Genomic DNA, 25,525 nt, shown 5'->3' with positions numbered 1-25,525 from the left:
CAGGTGTGTTTTATGTCCAAGTTACACACGCAGCCATTTTTTACTTTGTTTTGAAGCACAGTCTTGATAAATCCATGAGGCCTTTGCTAAATTGCTAAGGTTGATCTTAAACCTGTGATCTTTCTGCCTCATTTGTCCAGGCACTTAGGTTGCAGGTTTGTGCCCACTCACCTGGCTCTAAAATTTCTTTAAGTGTGTATACTTTTGTTCCTCTTTCTCACTCAACATTCAATCTGAGAAATACATTAATGTTTGTATGTAGATGCTTTTGTATATATTGCTACATAGTATTAAATTACATAAATATAATTTATTTCTGGATTTAACTGTCAGAGGCTACAGAAATTTGATTCGATTTTATAGTATTATAAATAAAGCATGTAAGAATATGAGTATTTCTGTCTTTTGATAAATATGTACATTACATTTTATGTTGTTGGTATTTTCTTTTGGTGGTACTGGGTTTCCTGGAAACCCTTCTACCTCCGGGCTATACTCCCAGACCTATTTTTATACTTTTTTTATTTGGAAACAGGGTCTCTTAAGCCAGCACAATCCTCCTGTCTCCGCCTCCCAAGTGCGGGGATTACAAGCATGCGCCACCACTCCCGGCCATGTTGTTAGTATTTATATATGACAAACTAGATCATAGGTTAAGTGTATATTTAATACTAATTTGATATCTTTCATGGTTGTGCTAATTTAAAATTCCAACAGGAGTATGTGAGGTTTTTGTTATTCAATATGAACACCAAGTTTATACATAATTTCATCAAAACATGGATTTATTTTTTTAAATTAAAAATTTGTAAGTCCCATTGACAATGACATACATACATCTAGAACTTGGTGCCCACCCCATTTGCCTGGCTCTCAATACCAAGTACCAAGATTGACATTGGTATATTCACATGTATACACATATTCGACTATAGTGCAACAAAAAAACCCCATAAGAATGAAAAAATATTAACAATTTGGTATCTTTACAGTAGTATCTTATGTAGGTTTGGGGTATAATTTTCTGAAAAAATATTTACATTTAAAATAAATTTATATGGTTATTAATCTTGAAACAGTATTTTGCATGAATCCTCAGAAGAATGAGAACAAACTTACCATTTGATCCAGGAATATCACTTCTAGGTATCCACCCAAAAGAAAGAAAAACAAATTACCAAACTAATGTATGTATATCTAGGTTCATAGCTGCACAATTCACCATAGCCAAACTATGGAACCAGCCAAGATGTCCATCAACAGATGAATGGATTACAAAACTATGGGATATGTGCAAAATGGAATTTTACTCAGCCATAAAGAAAAACAGACATCATTTACAGAGAAATGGGTGGACTGGAGGACATTATGTTAAGTTAAATTAGTCACAAAATATAAGAAATCAGATGCTTTCCCTAATATGTGAAAGCTAGGTAGAAATGGGTAACAGAAGGAACTCTAGATAAAGAAGGAAATTTCTATAGAGGAGCAAATAAGGTGACCTAACTGAGCGGATGGGAGAGGGGAAGAGGGAAACTCTCTAAAACACATGATGTACTTAAACAAACATATCAAAGTCAATCACTAATCCAAGCATGAGGAGGAAGAATGGGAAGGAAATGACAAATTATAAAAATGGTAGTTATTAATTATTTAAAGAAATTTGAGGATGGTTCAGAAAATGTGCTGTTATTTTTCTGATATATTTAATAATCTAATCCCAGTTTTGAAATAAAACCACTTTGGAAATAAAGAATTAAAATTATAATCAAAGTAGAATATTAAACATGGATTGAAAGATGGAGATTTTTATTTTATGGCTGCAGGTAAAAGGAAAGAAACATTTTATAGGTCTTCATTTCTTTGTAGTGCCACGATACTGATAAAATAAAATAAAGGCCTTCTTTGTTTCTTTTATCATAGTATCCGACATACAAATACAACTCATTAGAAAAGCTGCTTGGCACTGAATAAAATAAGTTTCACGACCAATGTACTCATAAATGCCATCTAATCAACTCAGAGGCTTTGGTGGGAAAAATCAAAATTGATTAATAAATGTTGATACAATTTAAAATTGATAATTTTTTTAATTTTTTGTGGGTCTGGGGGTGGAACCTAGGCATTCAACCTCTGAGCTATACCCCCTGCCCTTATTTTTTTATTCCTTATTTTGAAACAAAGTCTCACTAAGTTGCGGAGGGTCTAGGTAGCTGAGGCTGTCCATGAACGGCAATCCTCAGGTCTCAGCCTCCCAAATGCTGAGATTACAAGTGTGAGCTGCCACGCCTGGCTACAAAATTGATAAAATTTAAAACAGTGATTCAGACAAGGAAATGTATCCATAAAAGTGTAAGAGTATTTTCACTGATGCTCTGTAATTCTGACCGCCTCTACTAAGAACCTAGAAATGAGGTACACTCTCAGTAGACAATAAAATCTGTTGATAATTTCACAAGGATTACAGAATAAGAAGTAGAAAAATGAGAAGAAATAAATCCTACAATTAATGTTTATTCACTACTCTATAAAATTAAATTCTGATTTATAATTAAATACTTCTTAATTTTTTCTATGACATCAATTCATATCAGTGATGAGTCAAGATTTATTCATGATTGTATTCTAACCAGGTACTGTCTCTTTCTGAAGTGAACCTTTTAATTAAGGGTTCAGTTTTGAATGTATGTGGTATATATTCACATTTTCCTAAAATTTTATGGATGTCAGATGTATTTAAATGTAGTTTTTCAAAATTTTAATTAGATCCACATATGGGCTTGGGATACATGAAGGCAAACCTATTTATTGAGTATCATTGCCTGCATAATGTGAGGTCTTCCCATGCAAATCCATAGCCCAGTCAATTTTTATACTGAATTTAGGAGTCAAACACAATTCCAAATAAAGTATTATGTGTTACTTCTTCATTGTCTGTTCATAAAGGTCTCATCACTTGTATTCTTAGGGAGAGAGTGGTTAGTTAAGCACAGATTTCATGTTTGGAAATTCTTATGTTATAGATATCTATCTGAGTTTTATCTACCTGTATTTATCATTAATAGGATAAACTATTTTCTTCACCTTCATGTTGCAATCATGAATAAAATATCATAGTTTGTTGTTAGGTTTTCATATTTTAAAGTGGTATCTTATGTGACAATTTTTTCTTTAGCATGGGAAAATCATCTTTCTTATTCAGTGATAAAAAATTGATGCTCCCTCTTGTTCAAGAACGAACTGTTCATTTGTAATAATTCCAAAAAATAATAGATAAGAAAATTTAAATGATGTTCAAATGTCTGCAAAGAATATTGACATTCAAACTGAAACCACAGAACTTTAATATTCTCATCAGAGCTGTTCAATTAACTAAAGTGGGCTATTAGAAAATAACTAGTTAGGCATTTCATGAATGCACAAATAAGCCAAAATAATACCCATAGTTTTTACTCTTGCCTAATATTCATGTAGACAATAATCTTCAAATACTGACTTTTTTCTGATGTTAATTTTTCTTCATTGCAAGTTTTACTTTTATTTGTGTGCATATGAGCATAAGGAAAGAGAAAATGTAAGAGGCACAAGATGAATTCAGGGTTGTTCACTACTTGTGTAAAATAAGGGTCACTAGTTGTAATTATTAATTTAAGTATTTTCACATTTTACTTTGTGACATATCATAAATGCCTTGTTCCTTCTCAGAATACACTGTCCTTTTAATGGCAAAGTCTTTAAGCTCCCTGATGTTTTTTTCCCTTTCCTCCCCCTCCTCCTCCTCCTCCTCCTCCTCCTCCTCCTCCTCCTCCTCCTCCTCCTCCTCCTTCTCCTCCTGCTTTTTCTTTGTACTGGAGATTGAATCCGTAGGTTTCTACCTCCAAGCTACACCCCAGTCCTATTTTTATTTATTTTTGTTATGAAATATGATCTTTCGAGGGCCCTAGTGCTCAGGTTAGCCCTGAACCTTCTCTCTAAGCCTCCCAAGTACTGGGATTAAAGTCATGTGCCACCATGCCAGTTTCTTTTTCCCTTTCTAGCTGTTCCTTCCTCACCTGCTTTATGCCTTTATTTATACACAAACCAAAAATAAAACCTATTTTAAATTTTTATCTCAAACTCTTCTATATCCTATATGCCATTGCATTATTCAAGGTACTCCAGAAACACTGAACCAATAGTGTTTATAAATACACACTAAACAAACACATATACACAATTGTTTGCATATGTGTGTGTGTGTGTGTGTGTGTGTGTGTGTGTGTATCTATATTGATATCAGGATAAAGATTATGAGTGATTGGCTTATGTGTATAGGGAGGTTGAAATGTCAGTGGCGCAGTTCTAGTTTTAGCCAAGAGTCTCAGAATCAAGAGACTCAGTGATACAATCTCCAACTTAAGTCCAAAGATCCAAGAGCAGTTCAAATGTCCAGGGTAAGGGAAGCCAATTTGTTTAATACTTAATCCTTCTGGGACTGAATGGTGACAGTTGACATTGATAAAGGCACATCTTTTTTTTTTTAAGTCATGTACAGATTCCAGTGCTAATATTTGTGGAGATAACTTTGCAGAGTGTGATAATGTTTTATCAGCTATATAGCTATCCCTTAGCCACTTGACACTAAGATAAACCATTACACAAATGAACACAAATTCTCTCTCTTTTTTTATGTGTGTGTGTGTGTGAATCTGGGGATGAAACCCAGGGGAGTTCAACCTCCGAACCACACCCCCTGCCCTATTTTTTTTTTATTCTTTTTATTTTGAAACTGGGGCTCACTGAGTTGCAGAGAGCCTATCTTAGTAACTGAGGCTGTCCACGAACCCCAATCCTCAGGTCTTGGTCTCCCGAATGCTGGGATTACAAGAATAACCCATCACACCCGGCTTATACAAATTCTTTTATAATAGTGTTTTTAAAAATTGTTTCTCTATTGCATGATTTAGGCCAAAATATGTTGTAAGGACTACTATAATTGCATTTACTATTGACTTTTTTCAGTGAACTTTAGTTATATGGCATTAATATTTATTCAGTGAATATATGTTTTATTATTCTTGAGTTTATTATAGTAAGAGGCTTTCCATTACATTAAAATCCAAACTCTAAATAATTTAATGGCTATCATCAATTCATATACTATGATTCCCTCATATGTCTTTCCAATGTGTCTTTTTATTTACTTTTTATTTTTATTTTTGGTACTGTTGTTTTTTTGGCATTAAACTAAGGGACATTCTACATCTCAGCTATACACCCAGCTTTTAAAAAAATACCTTGAAATAGAGTTTTAGTAATTTTTTAAAAGTTTTTGCTATGTGGCTGATGCTGGATTCAAACCTGCCACCTCCTATCTTAAACTCCAAGTACTGGATTATTGGTGTGTGCCAGCACACCAGAGTCTGACATGGTTGTATTCTTTGATAAAGTCTTACTAGTTTTTCTTAGGATAAAATATGGTATAATCTTTCTGGTCTCAGGTAATACTTTATCTAATATCTCAGTCTTCCAAAGTACTTATTTTGTATAAGTCTAATTTTTCACTTAAATTTAAGTATACATTTAATGCAACTTTATCTATTAGGCATTTACTGACTACTAAATTTTGCTGAGTGGCTAGACTACATTATATCATAGCATGATCCCTTTCAAATTTCTAAAAGTTATAATTATTTTGTAAATTGACTTTTTACCATACTACTTTATAAGTTCTAGGAAGAAAGGTATGATATATTTTTGACTTCTCTGTAGTAAGCATGTTATGTTGAATAAAATCAAATGATAATATTATATACTTTACCTAATAATTAATTCACTTGTCTTGGAAAAATAAAAAAATCAATTGATGTTAATTCCCAAAATAAATTAGTAATTTCTTTTATACCTTTTATCTCATAAAATTTCCATTTGTTTTAGGCTATTAAGATCTTAGAACAAGATAGTTTGTCATATTTTTAAAAATCAGAAAGGCATGATAAGAGTATGTATAAAGTCATTAATTAAATATTATTTCATAATACCAGCTTGTTGCTGCTCTTTCTAACACTTAAAGCTGCTCTTTCTAACAATAAACATGGTGAATATAAAATGATCCCTCATGACTAAGAAAATAGGAAAAAACTGTTTTAGAAACAATCACATAAAAGGATACATATAAAAAACATAAACAGACATTATGGGAAAACATGACAAAGACTGAGATTTTCAAAATTGTTCGGCAGTTAAATGACCAGGCTCCTCTGAAGTGGTGGAATGTCTGACACCACAATTGAAGCTGAAGCTGCAAACAGCAGAAACCATATGAAATTTACATAAAAAGAAAGTAACTCCATGAAAGCCTCCCTGTGCGTTGCTCCTGACAGCCACTTCCAGGTTTAATTCTGGACTATCAATTACTCTTCAAGTGGTCTTAAACAAAAGAGACTCTGAAAAGTTCATGAGAAAACCAATGGCATTTTACTCCAAACATAGAATTTAAAAATCTATCTTCAGAACAGAGGCAAAAAACTCCTATAATAACTTTGAAACTAGCTATGAGAACAATGGTAACATGATTCAAATTCCACATGGGAGGAGGAAAAATTACTTTTCAATCATCAATAAATGAACAATGACCCAGACTAGGCATGTCTCTCTTCTAACTCCATTGTCAGAAAGTAAGTACTTTACCTATATTCAAGGGCAGATAGAGATAGTAAGTAGAAAGTCAAGAACAAGAAACCGCTAGAGATCAACCTAGGATCTTTTATGTAGACTCAGGATCTACCTCCACGGGAAATTTATTTTCCACCAACAAAGATGAAACCAGAAAGGACCCAGAATCTGTGGCGAAGCATTGAGAACAGAATAGACAAGAATAGCATTTCCAGGGTTTAGAGTGCTATATTAGAAATATGCCTTGTGAAATCATTACAGAAACTATTTACTAAAGCTAAGCAGGTGGGTTGTATACTAAAATACATTTAAATTGGATCTTGGCTTTCCTAATGTATTTTTGCAATACCCAAGATACAACCAGAAATCACTTTTCATACCAGGAACCATGAAATTGCAATTGACTAAAGATAGTATTTTTAAAATTTTTTATTGGTGTCTTGTTGTCATACCTCTTAATGAGGTACAAGATGGTAGAGGCACATATCCACACATCACTCATTTAGCCCTTCTCAGTTCTCACCCCATTCTCTCCCCCCTTCCTCCTTCTCATTTTGGTACTGATTCACATTGACATGTTTATAAATGTACATTAAGGAATTTCCTTTTTCTTTCATCCTATATCCCTCAGTTAGGTCACCATGTTTGCTATCTATGGTTTCTCTTCATCTAGAGTCTCTCCTATGACCCTTTTTCTCCCTAGCTTCTGTATATTATGGAGAGCATTTGAATTTTTACTTTCTGTGATTGACTAATCTCATTTAGCAAAATGTCTTCCAGTTCCATTCATTTCCCTACAAATGACATAATTTTATTATTTTATAGCAGGATAAAATTCCATTGAGTATATACACTATAGTTTTGTAATCCATTCATCTGTTGATGGAGATCGTGGCTGGTTCCATAGTATGGCAATTGCAAATTGTGCATCTATGAACATAGATACACAGGCATTATTTTGTGGTTTGGTTTCTGTTTTTTTGGGTAGATATCCAGAAGTAATATTTCTGGATCATATGGTATATTCATTTCCATAAATCTGAGAATCCTCCATAATGTTTTCCAAAGTGGTTGCACTAATTTGCAATTCCACCAACAATATATTATAGTTTCCACTTCACCACAATTTGTTGTTTGTGTTTTGAATAATTGCCATTCTATCTGGAGTTAGGTGAAATCTCAGTTAATTTAGATTTACATCTCTCTCGTTACTAATAATGTACATTTTTCATACATTTATTCATCATTTGAATTTTGGGGGGAAGTTTCTATTTCATGTGCCCATTTTTTTTTCATTGGGTTATTGGTTTTCTTAGTGGTGAGTTTCTTGAGTTATCTGTATATTTTAGATATTAGTCTTCTATTGAAGGTGTAGTTGGCAAAAATTTTCTCCCATTGTGTTGTTTATGATTTGAGGTTCTTGATAGTTTTCTTTGCTGTTTATAAACTCTTTGTTTTAATGAAATTCAACTTATGGATCCTCCTTTTAATTTTTTGTGTCTTTAGTGTAATGTTGAGAAAAAATTTTTTTTTTTTTGTAAACTGTTCCTATGTGTGAAAGTTTGGGGCCTATGTCCTCTTCAAGGAGCAGCAAGATTTCTGTTCTGATTTCCAAGTCTTTGATCCATTTTTTTTTTTTTTTCGGTACTGGGGATGGAACCCAGGGGCATTCTACCTCTGAGAGATATCTCCAGCCCTATATTTTATTCTATATTTTGAAACAGTCTCACTGAGTTGCAAAGGGCCTCACTAAGTAGCTGAGACTGGCTTCAAACCCGCATGATCCTCCTGTCTCAGCCTCCCAAATGCTGGGATTACAAGCATGGGCTACCATGCCCGGCTCTTTGATCCATTTTGAATTAATCCTTGTGCAGGGTGAGAAATTAGGATTTATGTCCATTTTTTCTGCATATTGTTAGCCAGTTTTGCCAACACTATTTGTCAAAAAGGCTTTCTTTTTTCCAGTGTATATTTTTGGCCCCTTTGTCAAAGGTCAATTGGTTGTAAGTATGCAAATTTATTTTTTTAATTTAGTCTTGTTTTTGCAATAGATTTTATGAATGATGTTATTAGTTGTAAACTTTTGATCCACATGTAAATCCTAATAAATCAAAATAGTTGATAAGGTTTTTATTTCATTTTTTTCTTCCTAGAACAACTTGATATTATTGTCCTCACTTCACCACACTTTATTTGAAAATCAATATTTTATTATATATTATAAAATGTGACTAGTTACAAATGAAAATGTAATCTAAAATACTAAATAATTGGTCAATGTTTAAGCACAAGCTCTCTATATTTATATAAAAACACTTAAAGGAGATTGAATAATTAGCTTATAGCAAAATGTTATTAATATTTTACTTTCTTGAAAAAGTAGAGGGTTAGCAAGGTATGGTGATGCATGCCTGTAATTCTAGTATTTGGGAGTCTAAACCACGAAGATTGTAGGCTCAAAGACAGTGTCAACCATGTAGAGAGACTCTCGGCAACCTAGAGAGTCCCTTTTCCAAAAAAATATACAAAAATAGTTGGAAGCCGGCATAGTGGCACAGGCTTGTAATCACACCCTTTGGATGGGTGAGACCAGTTTGCGGACAGCCTCAGCTACTTAGTGAAATACTCTGCAACTTTGTGAGACCCTGTTTCAAAATAAATAATAAAAAATAGGACAGGGGGTGTAGCTCAGATGTCGAATCCCCTGGCTTCCATCCCCAGAGCCCCCTCACACACACAAAAAAATGGCTGGGAGTTTATCTCAGTGGTAGAATACACCTGGGCTCAATTTCCAGAACAAGAAAAATAAAAATAAAAAATAGGGTGTTATAAAATAATGCAATTTAGAAAGTTAATCCTGCCCTTAAATACAATATGAACTATTTTTATTAATAATTCACTGGCAATTTTCATTAATACTACATAAATAATTATTAATTTTTATTTTTATTCCTTTATTTTTTTGGCCCTGACCACCTAGCTAAAAATAATAGAATATTATTTGTCATCCCTTTCTTGGCTTTATTAAAAAAAGAAAGGAATTAACTAAGTGATAGACAAACGAGAATGTACAGATGTTATGTTTAGGCAGCCTAGAATAAATTTCTAGTTTGTCTTTAAAGAGAAAAATTGATATGATATTTAGAGCAGTTTTCTCTACGTCTCTGATCTTCAATATAGACATGTATAAAATACTGATTAATACTCCCTTTTGAGGCATTTGTAAATAACTAAAAGAGTTGTGTGCATGAATGTCACTATCACTATCAAATACAATATGATGTAAGAATATACTGCATTGATAAATGCATTAAAATAAATAAAAGCATAAGCTGGGCATGGTAGCGCACGCTTGTAATCCCAGCATTTGGGAGGGTGAGACCTGGAGGATCGCGGTTCGCAGACAGCCTCACTTAGTGAGGCCCTCTGCAACTCAGTGAAACCCGGTTTCAAAATAAATAATAAAAAATAGGGCAGGGGGTGTAGGTCGGAAGTTGAATGCCCCTGGGTTCCATCCCCAGACCCACAAAAATAAATAAATAAATAAATAAATAAATAAATAAATAAATAAATAAATAAAATTAAAATATCTAACAGTATCTGACACAGAGAAAATGACTATTTATTATAATAATTACTATTAGAGCATGTGTAATGTCATTGTTAGCTACTGAAATATATATAAAGAGTCCAGTTGTGTCAGTGCTCCAATGAAGAATGTCATGCTCAATTTTAAATTTAAAAATACCACGGATGCTTCACAACCTACATATCATTCTGTTCTGTTTTTATGTGACAGATACCAGATAGGATAATTCCAGTCCTAGAAATTCACTTTAAAAATAGTTTGCTGTCTCTATATTGTACCTGATAATTAGCCTTTTGTTTGGATCATCTTCCGCTGATAATCTATATAGAATAAGTAACTATACTTAGGTTTTCACTCTAATTTTGCTTTTTGTCTGAGATTTCAAAGGGATGTACCAAAGATTAAATGAAATAAACTACCTGGAGATTCCTGTAATATGTACATTCAACCTTTGTTACAGTATGATTCAACCCTCAGCTTTTCCTCTGGGTCCTCTTCAGTGTCTACATTTCTGTTTCTGCTTTCACTTTCCAAAGATCTGAATGCCTTGAAAATCAGAGATCAAAAAATTTTTTTCTATACCTGCCTCAGCCGTTAGTGCATTATCAGAAAAAAGTAATATTTTAATACAAAAGATATAAAGAGATTTTCAAATTTATATTCGAGACTTGATAAATATCTGCATTTGTTACATTTAAAAGCAAATGTTTGGTGTTCATTTACTGAATTTTCTATGAAGTATAAAAATAGTATAATTTACACTAAAGATTTATATTTACATCTAGATTTTTAATATCACCAGTTTTAAGGATATAACAGTTTTAATGTATTATGTTGATGCATCTAATAGGCACAATATGATTTTCTGTTATTTTTATGACAATGACAACATGAACTTTTGACAAATTGGCGTTTATATCATATACTTTATATCTGTCACAAATATTTTCAAATGTTTTGAAGAGAATATAATTCCATGACACAGAGTTAGCACAACAGAGAAATATTCTGATTTTATTATATATTAATCATGATATATAGTGTCAAATGGTTTGAACTGATAAAACAAAACATACATTATCTAAATATTAGCAAATTTCGCAATATCCACCATTCACTTCTTAAGTTGCTAAATAACTACTCTTCTTGATAACTTACATTTAAAATAATAAATCATCCTAATAAAAATTATTGATATCATGTACAAATTATTATTATTATCATTTTTTTGTGTGTGTGGTAATAGGTATTGAACCCAGGGGCATTATACCTTGAAACTATACCTCCGTCATATTTATTTTATTTTGAAATGGTCTCCCTAGGTTGATGAGAGTCTAACTAGTTGCTGACTCTTTTCTAAAACCTGTGATATTCCTGCCTCAGTCTCCCAAGTTCTGAGATTACAAGTGTGTACCACCGTACCCAGCTTATTATTTTTTATACCTAAATTTATAAGTGTTTTACTAGCTTTATGGTTTTTACTAGATATATTCTTTTTATACTTCCAGTCTTCTTATACTTCCAAATGCAACATAAACGTGAGTCAAATATTGCAGGATGTTCCAACTACTGATATAAAAACACTTCAAGTTCAAAATATCTATTAACTTTCCAATTGTGTTCCTCAAATCGCTACTTCTTTCATTTTACCTCTCATTACAGTGCTGGTTGTGAACTTACACTCCCTGTTAAATGCCAGATTTTTAATTTTTTTTATCATGTATACTATGTAAAAGAATAGCATCATTGCCTGACAGACCTAGCATAGAAGAGAGTCTATTAAAAAAAAAAAAAAAGAAATGTCAATTAGATTAGCCAAATAGAACCACACAGTTTGGAAAATGTTTAGATGTGTCAACATTTTGAAATATTATAGGTGATATTTTAAAAAGGAGACAGTTTAAAAAGAAGAATCTTAAAGTGAAATTACACATTCTTAAGAATATAAGTTTATATAGAAAAGTATACAACTGTTTTTCTACATTTGAATTTCAAACTTTGGGCAAATAAAGTTTAAATTAGCTTGTTGATTTTTTAAAATAGGCAAGCCTTCTGATTTATATATTTTTCTATGCATATATATTTATTTTCCTAGATTCATTGATGCAATGATAATGCTCCTTTTTTATTTACATATTGATAATTTATAATATAACTGTGTGTTAATTAACCAGTCTTAGGGTAAGGCTTTTTGTTTAAATATAACTTTTGTATAATTCTTGATAAAATTAAACCTCTCTGAACATATTTACAGGCTCATTTTGCGAACCACAACACTTGCGGTTTCTGTAATTTTTATTTAATCATTTCACAGTAATTTATCTTCATGATTAGTATTAATACAAGTGTATTTTCTTAAGAAGTACATTGAGCCGGGCGTGGTGGCACATGCTTGTAATCCCAGTAACGGGAGGCTGAGACCCAAGGATCATGGTTCGAGGCTAGCCTCAGCTACTTAGTGAGGCCCTCTGCAACTCGGTGAGACCCGGTTTCAAAATAAAGAGTAGAAAATAGGGCAGGGGATGTAGTTCGGAAGTAGAATGGCCCTGGGTTACATCCCCAAACCCGCAAAAAAAAAAAAAAAAAAAAAAAAAGAACTACATTGATAATACTGGTTTTTTTTTAAAACAATTTTGGTAGTAATAGGTTCCATAAAAATCCATAAAATTGCAGATCCTAAATGTCTATTAAAAATGTACAGACAGTGGGGTGTGGTGGTGCACACTTGTAATCCCAGCATTCAAGAGGCTGAAACGAGAGGATGGAGGTTCACTGGCAGCCTCAGCTACTTAGCGAGGCTCTTTGCAATTCATTAAGACTCTGTTTCAAAAATAAAGACAAAAAGTAGGGCTGGAAGTGTGGCTCAGAGGTAGACTGCCCCATCCCCAGTACTGCCAAAAAAAAAAAAAAAGTAAATATATATATGTTTTACATTTTAGTGTTTTTAGAAATACCTTAAAGAATTATTGAGTTGTATTATATAAAAATATTTTGAAATGAGACAATTATTCTAATAAAGCATCAATATTAAAGAAAAATTTTCACTTAGCACTTCATCTTATATTGTTTGAACTATGAAACATAAACTGATGAGGATAAGGTGTTATTTATTAAAAATTACTTTTTAACAAGGGGAAGATGGAAAGTTATCTATTTACCATAAACAAAGACAATGCAAAAAAATCTGAACACTTTCAGAGCCATTTTCAATCATTCCCTGACATACCCACACAAATTTATAGTATTCAGTGTTTTGTAAAAAAAAATGAATTCTTCTTTCAAGAATTATGTTTTTAAGACCATTGTTATTTTTTAAAGAAAAGTCAATGTGTCCAGAAAGAAGGACTATATGAGTGGGTTAATTCAACATCTATTCCAAGCTCCTTTTACAGGTCTTCTAAGGATTTCTGCTAACAAGAAGTATACTAAGGAGCCAGAGAGTAATGCTATAAGACTGGCAATAAAAAATCTGCATTACAGTCATGCCCATACAGGGGTGTATTTTACTTTTACTGATAATGTGAATGCTGAATTCATCTGAAGGTAATTCTGGAAAGAAGCTGGGAAGAAGGTTGTTTTGTGTTTTGTAAACTATGTAGGATATGAAGGTAGTTTAGGGATTGTAGCTATACTATAAAGTCTCATTTTAGTAGCATGTATGTAGTAGTATTTACTAAAGACTGGTAAAGGGGGGACATTGAAAAGGTGGATAATATGTAACCTAACACAGTTAGATAAAAGTAATAATTAATACCATCTACAGCACAGAAGGAGCACTGTATTTCACCCCTAATGTACTTTATGAAAACCAGAAAAGATGCAAAGGCTCCAAGAAGAAAATAATAAAAGGGTAACATTATTTATGCTGATTTGATTAGTAAATATTATATATAAATATTACATAGTACCAAGCAAATATATACAATTGTTTCACATTTAAAATTTTAAAATAATGTTTGAAGAGATGAAAGTGTTAACCATCCCAACTTAATCACTGTATGGGATGTATATATCAAATCAGCACACAGTACCCCATCAATTTATACATTTAAAATAATAATGTAAACATGCTTTTAAGTTTCGTTCCACTATTCAAAACGTATGTTCTCTTGGTTATTTAACTTAATCTGCCTTATGTGCTATATCTTCAATTGTGTAATGATAAGAATACATCTTAGAGTAGGAGCTAATTCTAAAATCTTCCCATTAAAAGGGCTACTACCTGCTCAAAGGAAAAAGAAACAGCAAAGACATAGTGGTAGAGTATTTTCCTAGCATGCATGAGGCCATTAATTTAGTCTCCAGCACCATCACACACACACACACACACACACACACACACACACACACACACACACACTCACATATCCTAGTACACACACAGATTAGCAAACACATTTCGGGGTGGTTGCTGAAAGCTAACTTTCATTCTCTATGATCATTCCTCCTACTGACTTTGTGAAAGGTACAATAACTCATACAAATCATAATGTGTCACCTGGCTATGAATTGCACTGCAATTTGGTCCTGATAACTGTACCTATCCATCAAAATTACTCTTTGCTATTTTCACTATCTGGTGTTGTTTATATCTGTTTACATTTTAAAAGTAACATGCAGACTTTTGTTTTCTTTCTTCTCATCTTCACCGTCTTCTTCACATTTTAGGCTGCCCCCTCTTCATTTGTGTTCTGTTACTCTATCAGTGCACTTAGTCTTTGCCCCAAATCAGTGTATCCGATGGTCAGATTCCCTAAGTGTGAATATATGGATACTGTATTCAACCTTCTGATTTAAGTGATCAATTAAAGAGGTAGATAAAAAATATCAAAGTCCCAAATTATTTACTGAGATTGTGACATAAATATTGAATCATTTTATTGTTCTACAATGTAGAGAATTCTTATTTATAGAAAAGGCACCAGGGGATAGAACGAATCAGAGGCAAACAAATTTAATGTCAAGGAGAAATACAATGTCCTAGCCAGGTAGGCTCTTTAGCTCAGGTTGAGGGTCACTTGTAGTAAATCCCCTAAAATTTTTTTTTTTATTTCTATTCTTTAAGACTTATATATGTCAAAAAACTACTTTTAATTCTGATAGTGCAATTATTTTCTACAACAAATGAGTTACTTATACAGTAATAATGAATGACATTTTCATGCTCTTTTTGTTTACAGTTTGTGATCTAAGTCTAGATAAATTAGGTATTTAATTCTGATAAAAGTTACTCCCTGCCTTCCATTTCAAATATTTTAAATGGCATTTTTATCTAACTAAAAGCCTGCTTTTCTTTTGTATGACATTTTTGGTTAAAATTAATCTTTCATTTTTAATTATGTGTGTTAATGTTAAAAAACAATGGCAGTAACAGCAAGATATGTTTTTATTGTGCAAACATATTGTCCGACAAAAGTACTTTATAAAATGCTTATCAAATGATTGTAAAATTTTCACTAAGAAAGTTATCTCTTTTATTTAAAGGACTGTCAAAAGCACTTTCTTTTTAAATGTTATTAAAAAATTTAGAGATGATTTCGGCATCATCCAGATTATATTTTGTAATTTCAGAGCATATTTATTTTATTTGCAAGTGTTTTTGCAATAAAATATTAATTTTAAGCTCCAGTTCTATATTATGTGAAAAATTTTATTCTCTACATTCTTAGATGTGAGAATTTAATAACCATATTACTGGATACTTCAAAATGATTCAGTTATGACTTATCTCATTACATTATTCAATATGGTAAGGTAAAAGTAATCTGAAACTGAATGCTATTTAAGAATAAATAAATATTAAACAGTACTATGTCTTTGCTGAAGAAATATTATTTCCCATATATAAATTTTAAAACATTTTTGATGAAGGATGAAAAAGCTGGCTGTGATTTAAAAATTAACCACTTTCATATAAAGTAAGTATTTATATATTGCGTTAAGGATAGTGAAGAATAAATGCATATATAATGATTCTAGTTCAGTTTTCTCAATTTCAGGGTACTGGTAGACAGATAAAGCATTTTCTGATGTTATGGAAAGTTTATTTAATAAATAAATCATCAAAAATATATGTATCTTTCTTCTTAACTAACTGTATCTTCTTGGAAAACAAGCAAAACACACATACATACACACACACAATAAATAAAGCTACAGAAAACAGAAAGACTGATGTACAATATGTCATCATATCTATAGTTTTATTCATTTCTTTAACTTAATGCCTGCCTCAGAATATCGCCTGTGATTTCACCTAGCAGAGTCTCCTCCTCCTTTCCAGGGTTCCCCCTCCTGGGGAAAGGGGGAGGGACCCGACGTGTCACCTCTCTCAATGATAAAAAATTGATAGCTGTAACAACTAGTTATTTGTCATATTTTTTCCAATCTTTGTGCCAACTATCACTGTCTTTTCTTTTAATGTTTTTATTGGTACAATGTATTTGTACATCTTAATGGGGTTCAAAGTAATACATAAGTACAGCATTTAATATTTCCCTCCAAATGCCACCATGCTACCTTCTCTCCTACTGATGAAGTGTTTCCTTCATCAGTTCTCATCTCCTTATAGTCCAACTCCAAATTCACCCTTGTACTGGTCTGTCTCCCCTAATTTATCTAAAGTAACTTTTTTTTTCTCTTTTCTTTCTAGCTTCCACTATGAGAGAAAACATAAGACTTGACTTTTGATGACTGGATGATCTCAATTACCATCATTTATCACTGGCTTAAATCATAGCTTAATCAGTTTTTTTTTTAAGCAACCTAACAAGTCACCAATCTTGTGTATTTCCTCATTTATACCACTATTAAATTTATCCTCAAGTGAAGAAAGGCATATTTGTAATAACTATAGAATTCATTCATAGTCACATGCATGTACATAATATATTCTCATGAATATGTGTTTATGTATGCGTTTGTATGCGTGTATGTCTTTCATTCAATATTTGCACCTAACTACAGGTATAAAGCTAAAAATTTTACACATCTCAATCAAGAGCTTTCATCATCCAGCACCAGTTTGGTTTTGGAGACCAATAAAACCTGTCTTCATACTAAGATCATTATTCCTATAAAATAGCACTTTCAGAACAGTTATAATTTTATAAATCATATTCATACATATAACATCAAAAACACTTCCATCTATTGATAAACTCAACTACTTTTTTAATAATCCTTTCCTCACTGTCTTTCCAAGCAAGTTGGAGATTTTTCTTTCTATATTTCTAGAGCACCACCTACATATTTATCATAACAATTGACTGGGTGTGCACATATATGTATATATGTGTGTGTGTTTGTATTTACATTATTTATTTGTATTTCTATAAATAGCTATAAGTTTCTAATCTCTTATTTGATTTTTTCTGTATTCTCAACTCTCTTAAAATTGCAGAATATAGCTGGGTCTGTTGCATGCTTGTAATGCTAGCATTTGGGAGGTTGAGACAGGAGGATAGAGGTTCGTAGACAGCCTTGGCTACTTACTGAGGCCCTTTGCAATTCAGAGAGACCCTATTTCAAGTTAAGAATAGAAAATAGGGCTGGAGGTATAGCTCAGAGGTAGAATACCCCTGGGTTTTATACCCAGTACTGCAAAGAAAAAAAAAACTACAGAATATAAAAGGTAGAAAATGTGTTTAATAATTAAAAAAATCTCATTGTAATATCCTTAATAGATTCTCTATAAAATAGAATAAGACATATGAAATTTTATGTAACCATTAAGAAATCATGTGGAATCGTAAATAACTATTTTCTGCATACACATAAAACAGTTGGACAATAATTTCACATTTACTTATCCTTCTGCTTCCCTATTAAATTAATCTCAAATGGAAAGCTTCACGAGTTGTAGAAATAGAAAATATTTATGCATGAACACTGTTTGATAATAGATTTTTTTGCATTCAAGAAGGAACAGAAGGTCTTTGTATAAATATCAGTGTACTTTCTTATACCTATTACTAAGCTTCAGTATGTTATACAAGGCTTTTGTTAAGTTGTAGGTTTTAGAGCCACATTGTGTTCAACAGTATTACTCAGTGATCTTATTTAGTAAAAGACATTATTTTAGAATTGTAAGTGAATATGGTATTATGCTAGAAAACATGTATCTAAATCATAGAATTAAGTGATGAAAATATTTTTATTAAATCAGACTTCTACTAAAGAAGGAAAAACAGGAGGGATGGGGAAGGATCGGGGTGGGGATTGGTTAAGGGGTACTTGGGTGATGTGTGCATGTATGTCTCCACCATCTTTTATCCCATTAAGATGCATGACTACAATGCACCAATAAAAAAATTTAAAAATAACTAGCAACATAAAAAGAAGAATAAAACAAAAAGGTATCTGCATATATTTTGTGTGATTTATGTAAACGGTGGATTTTTACAAATGAGTACTTACTCTATTTCACAAGTATGTATTTGCGTACATAAGCATAGAATGTTGAAAGTTCTTTTTTCTTTTGTGCATTGTAATTTTACAGTATATTGTAGTACAGAGTGTCAGAAAAATACATGCACACGACTCTTGAGAACTCTTAAATACATGAAAAATAAAACATAAATTTTCCAAGCAATAAACTATAAAACCTTTATGAAAAAACTTTTTTAAAATTTTTTCTTGTGTTGCTGGTGATTGAACCCAGGAGCATTCTACCTCCAAGCTACACCCCCCCAGTCCAATTTTGTGTTCATTATTTTGAAATAGGGTCTCATTAAGTTGCACAAGGCCTCACTAAATAGCTGAAGTTGGATATGAACCCAGATCCTCCTGTCTCAGCCTCTCAAATGGTAGGATTACAAGCATGTGCCACCACACTTGGCTTTGGATAAACTTTTATTATTTGTATCTTAAATATCTCTCAAAAGCTAATGTGTTGAATGTTGATGGCACTATTAGAAAGTGGTGGAGATTTTATGAGGTAGGCTTATTTGGAGTTTGTCAATGAGGCCATTCTCTTGAAAGGTATTTTTGGGAGGACAGCGGTTTCTTTTCTCTTTCTCATGACTGTCAGAAATGTGTAGCTTTGATCAACAAATAAAAGTGCTGGCATATATTCCATAGGACGCATTTGTGATTGACTTTTTAAATGAGTACTTACCAAGTGGTCTCAGCCAATTTGATTTGCTTCATCCTAGAACCAAAACTGTTCTCAGGTGACAGTAAGGCTAAGCTACCATGAACTGAAACCTCTAAATATGGAACCAAAATAAATATTTTCTATTTTCTATTTTTTTTTCAGTACTGGGAATGAAACCCAGGGGCATTCTAACTCGAGGTTATATCTCCATTCCTATTTTTAATTTTGAAACATTGTCAGTAAGTTGCACAAAGACTTCACTAAGTAGCTGAGGCTGACCATGAACCTGAGATCTTCCTGTCTCAGCTTCTTAAGTACTGGGATAACAAGTATATGCCATCACTCCCAGCTTTTTATTTTCAATTTTATTTTTCTCAGGTATTTTCACCAAAACAGTAGTCAACTATCATGCAACGTGGCTTTGTTTCTCTGGTCAAACATATACACAAAGAAATACAATTTTAACCATCTGTCTCCTTTGGAAAACTGGACTTTATAATATACTATTACTAGCCGGGTGTGGTGGCACGCTTATAATCCCCACACTTGCGAGGCAGAGACAGGAAGATCCCACAGGCTTAAGAGACCCTGTTTCCAAAAATAAAAAAGTATAAAATAGGTCTGGGAGTGTAGCCCGGAGATAGAAGGCCTTCCAGGAAACCCAGTACCACATATATATATATATATATATATATATATATATATATATATATATGTGTGTGTGTGTGTGTGTGTGTGTGTGTGTGTGTGTGTGTGTGTATGTATGTATGTGTATGTATATGTATATGTATGTATATATGTGTGTATATATGTGTATATATATTTACTTAAAGTAATGTATATATCTATCTATCTATATATATATTTACTTAAAGTAATGTAAATACATTCTCAAACTCTTGTGAAATTTCAATGGTAATAACATCATTTCAATTAGACCATGTTCGTTAAATGATACCCCACTATAGCACATGATACCTGAATTGTAATTTTTAAAAATTTTACTGGTACATTGTAATTATACATCATAAAGAGGTTTAGAGTATCAGAAATATACATGCACACTACATTCAGGTCCCTTTCCATTCCCTCCATATACATAAATAAATGTATATGAGCAGGATCAGATATTTTGAAACATTAAATTAATATAATATTTATTATAAATTTGCAATATAATATTTATTATAAATTTGCATGCGCTGTACATTTTAAAAGAAATATCATTCTCTTAGTTATATATATATATGCATATAGGTCTATAAATATATAGGTGTGTATATATTTCTGTGCTTCGTATATGTGTATAGTGTATATATGTAAATATATATGGAAATACTTATCTTTCTGCTAACCTATTTTTTTTTATTTTGAATCAAACATAATCTTGAATTACTTTACCAAATAGATTTTATAATGACTGACTTAAAAGTCAGTACTATGAGTAGGTTATAGGCACATTTTTAGAGTCTGGATATTCAGAAACCAATCCAAGTCCATCCACTTTTTAGTTATGTAAACTTGTTCGAGTGACCTAATTTTCAAGGTCTCAATTTCTCCCTGTGTAAAATAGATGGGAAATTGTCCACATCAGGGATTTTGGGAGAAATCACATGAGGTTATTTTGTATTTGTAAAGTACTCAGAATAGTGTCTGACATGTTCATAAAATAGTACACATACGTTTAATATCACTTTATCATAAATAAGCCTAAGATGCTTGTGGAACTCTTCAGTTTTCTGTTTAAATTGTGATTGATATTTTAAGTCCTATTTTACTCTATATAATTGGTGTTTATTTTGTTCAACTTGTAAACTTGATATTGCTCCTTTGTTCCATTCAGTTTTTATGCTTGCTTAGTCAGCCTTTTAAAACAGTCCAAATGCAAGCAGAGACTCAGCCATCCATTATGTTAGCGGTGTTATTTAGGATCAGTGGTTAATGGATTTCTCATGTAGATGGAAGTTATTGTGTAACTGAGATATCACTTTGACAGATGAGGTCACAATAGCTTAACTCATTTTTTTTCGAGCCTCAGGAGTGCTTGCTTGCTTGCATGGGTACAGCTAGAACATTTTAGAAGCAATTCAAGGCACACAGTGACCTAAATTATTGTATGCAGAAGCATATTATGATTTTTTAAATTTTGTTTTAGGGCTTTTAACAAGCATTACAAATTGATAAGAGCAAAAGTCTTATTAATTAAACATAATCTCTTTAATAGATAATTAGAAAGGGCTAAACATTCTGTGTAATGAAATGCTATCTTTGATGCAATTTCCATTTATTTGAATTTGAATTTAAAGATAATTTCAATGTGTTCTTTCATAAGAAGCGTCGACTATTTTAAATTGTCATATTTTCTGTTAAAATGTATTAAAACAAGGAAAGCTAAAATATAATTTTATCAGAAAGCTGATTTTATTTATTTTTTCTATTAAACTCATTGCTATTATCACACTGGTATTAGGGTGCTATGTAATTTTGTTTAGAAAATCAGGGCATTAAATATTTTTAGATTTTTTTATTAAGACAAAATGAAGCTTTTCTTTCTTTACCTTACATTGAGAATCCAAAATAAAAATTTACAGTTCATATAGAATATATTTAACAATATTTTGAATATTAAGACATGAATGCACATTCGAAAATAATAAAAAATATATTTTGAGATAATTGTTGTAAAAATGCACAAGTAATTTGTAGAAAGAATTAAACCCAGGGGCATTCTAACTCCAAGCTACACTCAAAACCATAGTTTATTTTTATTTTTTAACAGACTGTCACTAAGGTTATGAGAATCTCACTATTTGCTGAGGCTGTGATTGAACCTACAGTTCTCTTGTCTCAGCCTTCCAAGGACTTGGATTATAGGCATGAGTTACCACACCTGACTGAGAACAATTAATTTTAAAATATAATTATGTGCAGTAGGGAGTTTTCCTCTTCCCCTTTCCAACCCCCTCATTCGCAAACATACCAAAGTCAAACACTAAGCCAAACATGAGCAGGAGGGAGGGGGAGGGAATAGGATGGGAAGTGAGGAAGGGCTGAATGAGTGTTGTGTGCATGTACGCCTCCACCATCGTGTACCCCATTAAGATGTATGACTACAATGTACCAATTGTGTGTGTGTGTTTATATTTACATTTACATTCATATGTATATATAATTAACTTAAATATATATATTTAAATTCCAAGAAAGTCCATACTTGTAAACTTTTATAAATGAAATAGGATTTTGTACAGAATGAATATATTTCATGCCGTCAGTTTCAAGAAATTAGAGATTGTAATGTTTTCTAATCTTATTTCTCAAATTTACTTGAATGATTTCTTGAAGAATTGAGTCTATTGAAGATTTATATTTTATGTATTTTTTGATGGCCTGGGTAAAGGACCCAAGGCCTTGTACGTGCTAGGCATGCTCTCTACCACTGAATTTATATTTCATATGAAAGTTTGACCAGGGATTTTTTCTACTAATAACTGTAATCAGTGATATTTTATCTATAGTCAGAAAAACATATTTGAATACTTTATTAAGAGTTTTTGAGGCTGGCGTGGTGGCACATGCTTGTAATCCCTGTGCTTGGGAGGTGGAGACAGGAGGATTGCGCAGGTTCAAAGCCAGCCTTGCTGGCTTAAGAGACCTTGTTTCCAAATAAAAAAGTATAAAATAGGTCTGGGACTGTAGCCCGGAGGTAGAAGGGTTTCCAGAAACCCCAGTACCACCAAAAAAAAAAAAAAAAAAGAGTTTTTGATTTTTTATCTATATTTAGAACACTAGATAATATTAAAATTCAGGTAAGTGAATATTATTGTCATTAAAGCTAACTGTGGGATATATGATCTTTAATATGAAACAAACAGAATTTCAAATATGCAACAAACAGAACTTCAAATAAAATTTTAAATAGAATGCAAATCAATCAACTGGAATTCATAAATATGATTTTCTCAGAAGAATTCAGAAGAGGAAACTTTTCACCAAAGATAGATCATTAAAAAATTATAAAACAAAGGAGAAAGCCTCAAGTCAGGCTTGATTTTTTTTAATTTTAATCAACCTGGCTTTTCCAGCATTGTGACTGTGATACCTGACAAGAAGAACATGGAGGAGGAAAGCTCTATTCGGGCTCAAGGTTTCAGTCCACGGAACTGGCTCTCAGACATAAACTGCAGTGGCACAGTGAAGGCAGGTACCTAAAGAGGTACAGGACTCACATAATGACCGCCAAAGGCAAGGAGAAGGAGAGGAGTGGGTCCATGAACATATATAGTCCCAAGGCCACATCCCACTTTTTCATTTCCTTTGCCATTCATCCCCCATCTCTGAACCTTGCTGCATTGGAGGCAAGTTTTCAACACATGAGGTTTGGGGGGACATTTCAAATTAAAACTATAGTGCCAATGTGGAAAAAAAAGAGAGAGATGAACCATATTATGGAATTGCATTAAGGAAAGAAAGAGAATGAAGATGCAGTATATCTTTAGAAGACAACGGTCGATTTAACTAAAGCCATTTTCTTGTGATTAAAGATGACAGATGAGAAAAGAGCTTTTTGCATATACTCACATATTGTGTATGCATGATTGTTTCCAACATACAAGATACAAAGAACAAAATAGCTGGGTTCCCTGGATAACCCTCTAATCTTGGCAATTGAACGGCCGAGACAGAGGCATCACGGGTTCAAGGCCAGCCTCAGCAAATTAGTGATATCCTCAGCAATGTAGTGAGAACCTGTTTCAAAATAACAATATAAGGTGGTGGGTGTAGCTCAGATGTAAAATGCTTCTGAATTTAATCCCAGTGCCAAATTATAATAACAACAAAGGAGAAAATAAACAAGCACAAAACATCTTTCTCAAAGGAATTAATACTTTTGTATAGAGATAAACTTCCAAGTGTTTGTGTTACAAGAAATTAAAGCACAGCACCCTTACAACAAAACCATTACTTTTCTATAAAGTCACAGAAGAAATTGTAAGACAAGGATTAGGGAAGACTTTCCTATAAGATTAGGAAAGACTTAACTGCGTGTCATTTTGAAGCTGATAAGTGGGTTTATTCAAAAGTGTTGTGTATGTATCGATGCAGACACATGTGAAAGTACCATATTTGGTTCCAGGTTCTATAGTCACAACACAATTCAGTCCTCACTGATTTATGTGATGACATGGTCACAACTAATTTTCAAATCTCTCAGTTTCACTGGAATATAAAAGAATAAATTAGAGTTGCGGGATCTAGGACAGGCTTTGCAATTTAGTGCTATCCTCAGCAACTTATTGAAATGCTATTTCAAAATCAAAAGGGCTGGTCTGTACCACTGTAGAAGGTCCCTGAGTTCAAACCCAGGTACCAAATAAATACATAGTTACCTGAAGTAGTTAAATCTGAAAAGCTACAATAAAGAAACTAAATTAAAGGGTAAGAGTTTTGAAGTAGTTCAACAAATATTGTAAGAATTGATTTGCTAGATGTACAAGTGCTTCCAGACCACTTTTTTAGGTAAGAGAAAATATGATGTGATGGTTACTAACTTTTACCCTGTTGGATAAGATTTAAAAATTCTGAGATTAAAATACAAATAAAAGTGAGCAGTGTATGTACCAATAATAAGTGTTATAAATTTAGGAAGGGCTGCAATAATAACAGAGCAGTTTCCAGTGAAGATGACTGATGAGATGATTATTGTGAGATGATCAGGCATGGAAAAATCTTGAAAAAGGGTTCTACCAATGGAGGGAAAAAGAGCCTTAAGCAGGCTAAACTTATGGGGCTTAAGAAACAGAAAAAATATTATGGTACAACAAAATTAACTAAGAAAAAATGTGAGTGATTTGAGAAAGCCATATTGATTATAACAATAAATAATATTAGCAATGCACATAAATAGGTCTATTAGTTATAACAAAAGTTATAATAATTTTTAAGAAAAACAATTTGTTAAGAAATAATTAGAAGTATTCATATGATAATATGAATATTAAAATATTCATATGATAATCATATAATGCTTATATAATAATTATTCATATAATAATAATTATAACAACAATAGTTATGTTATATTTTTGCCTGGTAAATGTTAGTTTCTTTTCAGAGGTAAAGAAGTTGTATCTTGAGTGTGGTAGTAGGTGGGGAGCAATATTGTCAGTAAAATAGTTATGCAT

The sequence above is a fragment of the Muscardinus avellanarius genome (genome assembly GCF_963383645.1).
Source record: "Muscardinus avellanarius genome assembly, chromosome: 5".
NCBI classification, from domain to species: domain Eukaryota; kingdom Metazoa; phylum Chordata; class Mammalia; order Rodentia; family Gliridae; genus Muscardinus; species Muscardinus avellanarius.
Note: the sequence above shows the minus strand (reverse complement) of the source record.